Source organism: Trachypithecus francoisi, unplaced genomic scaffold (genome assembly GCF_009764315.1).
Source record: "Trachypithecus francoisi isolate TF-2019V2 unplaced genomic scaffold, Tfra_2.0 Lachesis_group0, whole genome shotgun sequence".
NCBI lineage: Eukaryota > Metazoa > Chordata > Mammalia > Primates > Cercopithecidae > Trachypithecus > Trachypithecus francoisi.
In genome coordinates, this window is record NW_022681453.1 from 56774636 (window position 1) to 56783622 (window position 8987).

Genomic DNA, 8987 nt, shown 5'->3' on the forward strand with positions numbered 1-8987 from the left:
CAAGCATGCACTCTGATTTCAAACAGATCCTTTTTCGTTTTTCTTTTGTTTTTTTGAGACAGGGTGTTGAGATTACAGGCATCAGCCATCGCGCCCAGCTTCAAACAGATCTTTGTTATGCAATCACAGCTCCAAAATAAGTACTCCCCAAAATAATTGCACTCCCTCCCTAAGCCCCTTTTACATGGAATCTGTGGAGTGGTCACTCCCATTACCCAGGTTAGAACATCAGCCTCTCTTTCCGCAGGAATCTGACTTGTGACATGAGTGACCCAGAGCCCTAAAGGCTGGCATAGGTGGTTTGCCCTGAGACAGAGCCCTGAGGAGGCTGATGCTCTCTATTCTGCCTCCTGGTCACAGCCTCTTCTGCAGTCTTGTTTTTTACCCTTTCCCTCTGTTCTGTGAGACCCACCCCCACCTCCTTATCTTCCCAGGAAAGTCTATTTTGGTAGCCTGAGGTGGCTTTGTAACTTGCAACCAAAGCACTGTAGTTGAGACAAATGTCTCGGGAGGGCTCCAGCTTCCTGCAGAGCTCAACAGGGCTCATGGCAGACTGGCTCCACAGACTTCACTCCAGCCTCCAGGCTGAGGCTTGGCAGGGTCCCTGAGCCCCCATATGAGGGGCTGGGGCTGAACTTCAGGCTGGGTTGGGGACCTCCCGGGTTTCCCCAGACCCCTCCTTTCCCTCATCTTCCAGCGCTATGATCCCCAAAGCAGCAGCAGCCCTGATGATCCTGCCCTAGAGACTTGTCCCCCTGCTGAAGGTGCACCTCTTGGACCTGGTTCAGCACCTCAGTGGTTTTTCTATCACTGTGATAACAACACCCACCAACTTAGTGGCTTAAAACCACACAAATTATCTCACAGTTCTTCAGGTCAGAAGTCCAACGTAGGCCTCACTGGGATAAAATCGAGATGTTGACAGAGCTGTGTCCCTTTTTGGAGGTTCGAGTGGAAAGTCTGCTGCTGCTGCTGCTAGTGCAGCTGCTTCTCCTTCAATTCGCTCCTCTAGGCCCTTTACCTCATCCATCAAACAGGGAACAACGTCACACACTAAGGGCTCTGGAGCTCAGATGGGGTTTTGGATAGCACAGGACGCAATATCATGTCCTTACCCAGGGGGCGATACTGAGAGATGCCCTGGTGAAGCCACTGGGACAACGGGGTCTAGTAGCACCTACTTTAGCACTTAAGAAGTCAGGCTTAAGCACTTCACTTCCCAGCTCCTGATTTTGGAAAATTACTTTACGTCTCCAGGCCTCTGTTATCTCATCTGTAAATTAGGGATAGTGTCACTGCCTTGCAGGGTTGCTGTGAGGATTGAGATTAAAAGGACTTAGATTCTGAGCTCCCTGGAAGTAGAAACCATGTTTTTCTGGCTCCCGGCTACATTCTAGCCCCTGGCTTAGATGAAATGCTTAATTAAAAGAAGTCACAAAGTGCTGAATTTAAGAGCTTAAAGAAATAATATTAGGAGGCTGGGTGCAGTGGCTCAAGCCTGTAATCCCAGCACTTTGGGAGGCCGAGGCAGGCGGATCACGAGGTCAGGAGATCGAGACCATCTTAACACTGTGAAACGCCATCTCTACTAAAAAATACCAAAAAAAAAAAAAAAAAATTAGCCAGGTGTGCTGGCAGGTGCCTGTAGTCCCAGCTACTCGGGAGGCTGAGGCGGGAGAATGACATGAACCCAGGAGGCAGAGCTTGCAGTGAGCTGAGATCACACCACTGTACTCCAGCCTGGACGACAGAGCAAGACTCCATCTCAAAATAAATAAATAAATAAATAAACAAACAAACAATAAAAAAAGAAATAATATTAGGACTACAAAGATTCTTTGTATCTCCCTCTCCCTTTATAGCATCTTCCACTTGTTTATACCCCTTCTTCTCTCTCACTACTCTCCCCCAGGCCCACCTTACCTCCCCACAGATCTCCAGGCTTGGAGGTCTCTCCCCCTCCCCAAGTTGGAATTCTACAGTGTTGCATCCAGGAGATCAAAACTGAGGCCCAGAAAGGGAAAAGGACTTGCTCAAGACCACACAGTGAGGAGTGTGGATATGAACACATCAACATCACATCAGAGTGTGAGGGGAACCGTGAAGAGGGGAAGAAAGAAGATGCTACGGTTTACACCTCCACCATTTTGTCTAAGTCAGCCAGGCAGTTTAACAGTGAGATGACAAGCCGCACTGGCCGGCCATCCAGCTGACTGGACTAGAGGAACTTCCATGAATGTGGGGGAACCTTATGGCCACTGCATACACAAGGATGCAGACAGGACCTGGGGTTGCCCCTGAGGAGTGTGGAATGGCATCTAGGCTGCAACAAGAAAGTGAAAAGGGACAAAATCAAGTGTGATACCCAAGTTTCAAAATAATGGCTGTGGTCAGGTGCGGTGGCTCACGCCTGTAATCCCAGCACTTTGGGAGGCTGAGGCGGGTGGATCACGAGGTCAGGAGATCGAGACCATCCTGGCTAATATGGTGAAACCCTGCCTCTACTAAAAGTACAAAAAATTAGCCAGACATGTTGTGGCACGCACCTGTAGTCCCAGCTACCTGGGAGGTTGAGGCAGGAGAATTGCTTGAACCTAGGAGGCAGAAGTTGCAGTGGTCTGGGACGGCGCCACTGCACTCCAGCCTGGGTGACAGAGTGAGACTCCGTCTCAAAAAAAAAATAAAAACAAAACAAAAACAAGGCAGGGCGCAGTGGCTCACGCCTGTAATCCCAGCACTTTGGGAGGCTGAGGCAGGCAAATCACAAGGTCAAGAGATCGAGACCATCCTGGTTAACACAGTGAAACCCCATCTCTACTAAAAATACAAAAAATTAACCAGGCATGGTGGTGGGCGCCTGTAGTCCCAGCTACTCGAGAGGCTGAGGCAGGAGAATGGTGTGAACCTGGGAGGCAGAGCTGGCAGTGAGCTGAGACCGCACCACTGCACTCCAGCCTGGGTGACAGAGCGAGACTCCATCTCAAAAAAAAAAGAAGAAGAATAATAATGCTGTACAGAAAGAGGATGATTGGGTTCTGTGTGGAGGCTGTTTATATGGAAAGATCTAGGATTTTAAAAAGATAATCTGGAAGGAAAGAAAACAGTGCAAGTATCGAGGCTGTTGTCTAGCACATAGTAGGTGCACAACCAATGTTTGTTAAAGTGGCGATATGAGCCAACAAGGTGATATAGCTACAGAGCAAAGCTACCATAGCCTTAGGTCATATTAACAGAAGCACAGAGTCTACAGTGAAGGTCGTGGCCCACATTCCACCATCCCCAATCCTCCATCTTGGGTTTACTCCTGGGTCCTGCATAGAATAAGTTCTGGACAGACAAAGAGAATCCAGAGGATGTAGCGGGTAGAAAATACACCCAAGAAAAGTAGCTTGGGGAGCAGGGCACTCGACCTAGGGATGAGCTCCACATGGATGGGCCTAGTCACTGTCCCCAAGTCTCTGCAGAACTACTCCAGGACTCCAGGACAGGGGGAGCAGGTAGGGCTGTGAGCTCAGAAGGAAAAGGTCAGTACCTTGAGGAAGTCACGAGGGAAGTTGCCAACTTCAATATATAAAAGAATTTTCTTCCTTTCTTTTCTTCCTTTTCTCTTTCTTTCTTTCCTTCCTTCCTTCCTTTTCTTTCCTTCTTTCTTTCTCTTCCTTCCTCTCTCTCCTTCCCTCCTCCCTCCCTCCCTCCTTCCTTCCTTTTTTTCTTTCCTTCCTTCCCTCCCTCCCTCCTTCCTTCCTTCCTTCCTTCTTTCTTTCCTTCCTTCCTTCCTTCCTTCCTCCTTCCTTCCCTCTCTTTCTCTTTCTCTCTCTCTCTCTGTTCTCTCTTTCTCTCTTTCTCTCTTTCTTTCTTCTTTTCTAGAGACCGGTCTCACTTTGTCACCCAGGCTCAAGTGCGGTGAGGCAATCATGGCTCACTGCAGCCTTGAACTGTTGACCTTGGGCAATTCTCCTGCCTCAGCCTCCCAAAGTGTTGGGATTGGCCTTCCAAAGTGTTGTGCTGAGCCACTGCACCTGGCCTCAATATATAAAATACTATTCTAAAAATGACAACAGCTTTGGGGTTGTCCTGAGCACGCTGCCATGTGAGGTGGCAAGTTGAGGAGTGGCAGGGGTTGGCTTAGATGTTCTTAGCTCAGAACCTATTAGTCTCTCAAGCAATTCTCTCCAAAGTACAGGAGGAAAATATTACTTTATCGATTTCTATGTAACTTTTAACTAAAAATTAGTTAATAGTATATAGTTTAGCCCTGATGTGTACCACCACATGTCATGTCCATTAAGTGGGGCTCCCAGAGGCCAGTGGGGAGCCCCACAAGGCAGACAGGTTGACTGTGGCCATGTCTTCCTTTTCTCTACATTCAGACTATTGCCATATATTGTGGTGTGCAGGAGCCCAGTTGGGTTAATTTGAGGCTCAAATGAAATAGCTTTCACTTAATCAGCCCCCTTATTGTTGACAAGTGACTTCAAAGAGTCTGCAAAGAAACTGTGGATGGAGATAACCCTAATCATGAAAGTACAAACAAGCAACAGGAAAAGTGTGGGACAGACTTGTCCTTGCTCTTAGTTTAGCTGCATTACCACGTTGGAAAGAGCAATGGAAAGGAATCTCACACACAAAACAATTCTTTCCCGTGTATTTGAGTTCCTGAAATAATGAGAAACAAATACAAACTCAAAATACAAAATAATAACGAGAAACAAATACAAACTCAAACTCAAATACAATTGTATTTGAGTTCCTGAAATAATAATGAGAAACGATTTGAAAGGTGGATTTCCATGCACTATCACTGGTGATGAAATTCACTGTGAATGTACACTGGTCCCGAGACATCAGCTAATGGCCACTATACTTGTATATACATGTATATATCTATGCATATGTATATGCTGAGGGTGCCCAGAGCATTCTTCTTGAGAAGATTGTGCAATCAAAAAGTTAGATGAGTGCTGCTCTAGATCCTCAGACCTAGCTAGACACTAGGGGATGCTAGTCCTGGTTTGGGGTTTTTGGGTCTAACCGGATAATTTATTTCAGATTTAGGGACAAGGAAAACTAGAAGGGGAGTATACACTCCATAAAACATTTTTGAGGCTCCACTGACACATTTGAAGATTAATAGGAAGAAACCTAAAACTCATTAAAGGCTTTTTCTGGCTCTGATTGTCCTAACTTGGTGTAGTGTTGAGTCAAACACCAAGGCACCAAGGTGGGTGCCTAGCTAGACAGAGCCAGGCGGGTCCCTTCTCCCACAGCCTGGAATCTCAGTCTCTGTTTCTCTCTCTTTCCCATCTTTCTCTCTCTGTTTCTACCTACTCTCTCTCTTTCTCTCTACCTCTCTCTCACACACACACACACACTCTCTCTCTCTCACAACACACACTACACACACACACACTCACACACACACACGCACACACACACAACTGACAATAAGAAGCAGAAAGGTGGCATCCAGTACAAGAGCTTGTTAGTTCTCTTGAACATCAGACAGACCTAGATATTCAGTTCCCGCCTCGACCCCTCACTGACTCTGCGACCTGGAGCGTGTCACATCCATTCTCAGAACTTCAGAATCCTTAGCTGGAAAAATGGGCATGCCTACAACTCAACAGATAGTGACAAATAATCCAGTTTAAAAATGGACAAGGGACTCAAATAGACATTGCTCGAAACAAGATGCAGAAATAGTCAATAGCACATAGAAAGATGCTCCACATCGCTGGGTACAGTGGCTCACACCTGTAATCCCAGCAATTTGGGAGGCCGAGGCAGGCAGATCACCTGAGGTCGGGAGTTCAAGACCAGCCTGACCAACATGGAGTAACCCCATCTCTTCTAAAAATACAAAATTAGCCAGGCATGGTGGCGGGTGCCTGTAATCCCAGCTACTCGGGAGGCTGAGGCAGGAGAATCACTTGAACCTGGGAGGCAAAGGTTGCAATGAGCTGAGATCGTATCATTGCACTCCAACCTGGGCAACAAGAGTGAAACTCCGTCTCAAAAAAAAAAAAAAAAAAAGAGGATGCTCCACATCATTAGTCATTAGGGAAGTGCAAATCAAAACCACCATGAGACACCCCTTTACACCCACTAGGGTGGCTTACGATGAGACATACAGACAGTAACAAGTATTGGTGATGGTGCGAAGACACCCGAGCCCTCATACATTGCTGGTCAGATTGTAAAATGGAGGTCACTTTGGAAAACAGTTTGGCAGCTCCTCAAAAGTTAAAAAAGATTTACTACATGACCCAGCAATTCCAATCCCCAGTATATTCGCGAGAGAATTGAAAACCTATATCCGAACAAAGACTTGTAATGAATGTTTATAGCAGCATTACACATAACAGCCAAAAATGGAAACAACCCAAATGTCCATCCCCTGGTAAATGGAGACACAAAGTTTGAGATCATCATACAATGCAACCTCATCCAACCAGTGGGAGGAAGGAAGGATGGACACTCACTGCAATGCGGATGAGCCTTGACGACATTGGGCTAAGCGAAAGAAGCCACTCGGAAAGGACCACACACCATATGATTCCATCCAGATGAAATGTCCAGAATACACAAATCCATAGAGATGGAAAGTAGGTTTGTTGTTGCCAGAGGGAAGGGGAAGTGGGGAGTGACAGCTAAATGGTACAGGGTTCACCTTGGAGATGATTAAAAAAAATCAGATAGTGGCGCTGGCTGCAGAACTCTGTGAATGCACAAAAACACTGAATTGTACACTTCATTTTTATCTATCTATCTATCTGTCTATTTATTTTGAGATAGAGTCTCCCTCTCACCCAGGCTGGAGCACAGTGGTGCAATCTTGGCTCACTGCAACCTCTGCCTCCTGGGTTCAAGTGATTCTCACGCCTCAGCCTCCTGAGTAGCTGGAATTACAGGTGCGCACCATGCCTGGCTAATTTTTGTATTTTTAGTAGAGATGGGGTTTTGCCATGTTGGCCAGGTTGGTCTCGAACTCCTGACCTCAAGTGATTTGCCTGCCCTGGCCTCCCAAAGTACTGGGATTACACAGGTGGGCCACGCCGCCTGGCCCTGAATTATACACTTTTAAAGGGTGAATTTTATAGTAGTGAATTACATCTCAGTAAATCTGTTATTTAAAAAAAGAAGAAGAAGAAGAAAGAAAAAGAAAAAGGAAAGACCACCCACAGGGTTGTTGTGAAAGTGAAATAAGGCGGGGAGCAGGGCAGGCCCAGCATGGTCCTTGGCGTGCAGCCAGCACTTGAGATCTCGCTCTCTGATCCTTTTCACAAGGAGGATTTCCCAGCACAAGTAACCTGGTGCTCTAGGGCTACACTAGCCTGAGTTCACTCCCCACCACTCCCCCTAACACACACTCCCAACTCGTTAGTTAGGGCTCTGAACTTTTCTGGGCAGTTTCTTAACAAAACAGAAGAAAATAATAAGCACAAAACCATAATCATTCTCATCCCCCTTAAAAGGAAACTAGGTTGGCTTGAAGAGTGAGAGCCAGGGTGCTTTGAACAGAGGCAGCTCTAGGACGAGGATGACAGCCTACGGGGATGGGTGGGGGGAGCTCTGAGAGGTCTGCCAAGCCCCCTCCCCTTGGGCCACACTCGCTGCGCCTGAGGCTCTGACAAGCAGCAGGGCCCCCTCCCCATGGCCCAGCTTTCTGTTTGGCATATCCTCCCGGGGTGCCTTTGAGCTGGAAGCAGGGGGACAGCTGGCTTCTTCCTCCCAAATCTCCCAAACCTGAGCTGTAGCTCAGGGTGGCTTCCTCCAGGAGGGGCAGAGAGAGGGGCAGCTGCCTGCAGTCACTGATGGTGGTGCAGAGGCTGAGATATTTGCGGGAACACCCCTCCCCTACTAAGCTGTTAGGTTCCATAACAGCGAGGGTGTGAGGGGCCTTCAGAGATCTAGTTGGACCCTTCATTTCACAAGTAGGGAAACTGAGGCTCAGAGAGGTGAAGGGTTTTTCTGAAAGTCTTGCAGCAAGTTGGTGACAGAATTGGGAGCTGGTCACCTACCATGGCCAAGTAGGCGGGTGGAGCCTCAACACAACCCAGGGAGGTGAATATTTGTCATCTTCCCCTGAGGTAGAGACAAGTTCTCACCCAGCTAGGAAGATGCAGAGCTGGGGCTCAAACCCAGGTCCACCAAAGAACCACACAATATCAAGCCTATTGAGGACACTCTCCCAATTTCCTTAAAAGCTGACCCTCCACCCCACTGCTCACCCAGCCCCATGTCCCATTACCTGTGGTCCTTTAGTTTGTCTGGGCAGCAAGAGGAACTCTGTGTAGACTGTGTGGATGCTGGGTTGGTCAGGGGAAGGACAAGACAGGCTGCACCTGTGACAGCAAGGAGGGCGGGACTACCGTGACGTTGCCCCTGGGCCCCACTCGCTCACTGGGATGGCATTCCTTCCTGCTGGTGCTATCTGCCCCAGGCCTTCCTGTCTGACTTGACTCTTCCCTACAGCACTGCAGGAGGGGCAGGTGGGGCAGCTACATGCCTGGCCCTGCCTCAGGGCCACAGCCATGCCCTCGGACTCCAGGAGCCAGTGAAACGGGGGCAGCTGTGCCACCCTTGGCTGTACCAAGCTCTGGGAAGGGAGGAGGGGACATGTCCCAGGTACCCCCTCCACCCACATTGGTGAGGCTGACTCAGGCCCTAGCCATGTGTCCCAACCTGCCCTGTGTGTCCCAGAGGGGAAGGAAGATACTCCGATGCTCCCAGGAGGCTGAGGTTGGGCAGGGAGCAGGAGAGAAGGCCCGGGGACTCAGGAGGCTGGCAGTGCCCGCTCCTAGGTAGGAAACTGGGTTACAGCTAGAGGAACTTTTGGAGAGCACCCACTCGCCTTGTGCAAGTGGGAAAACACAGGTCCCTAGAGAGGTGGGAGGAGCAGTGTCAGACCTCACGCAGTCGAGGGCAGGGCCCCAGCTCAGCCTGTCTCCGCCTCTCACCTCTCACTTATCCAGCACTGTGGCAGC

The 8987-nt window shown here is 48.6% G+C and overlaps 1 protein-coding gene across 11 annotated transcripts in view; it reads right to left on the bottom strand.

Moving 5' to 3' along the window:
* The window catches only part of TMEM40 (transmembrane protein 40), a 31925-nt gene extending 23324 nt beyond the window's left edge, over positions 1-8601 (bottom strand). For all 11 annotated transcript variants that reach the window (XM_033210741.1, XM_033210738.1, XM_033210745.1 and 8 more), the window contains exon 1: positions 8252-8601. The gene's annotated coding sequence lies outside the window, so the exon portion shown is untranslated. The remainder of the gene's footprint in view (positions 1-8251) is intronic.
* Positions 8602-8987: the final 386 nt, after the last annotated feature.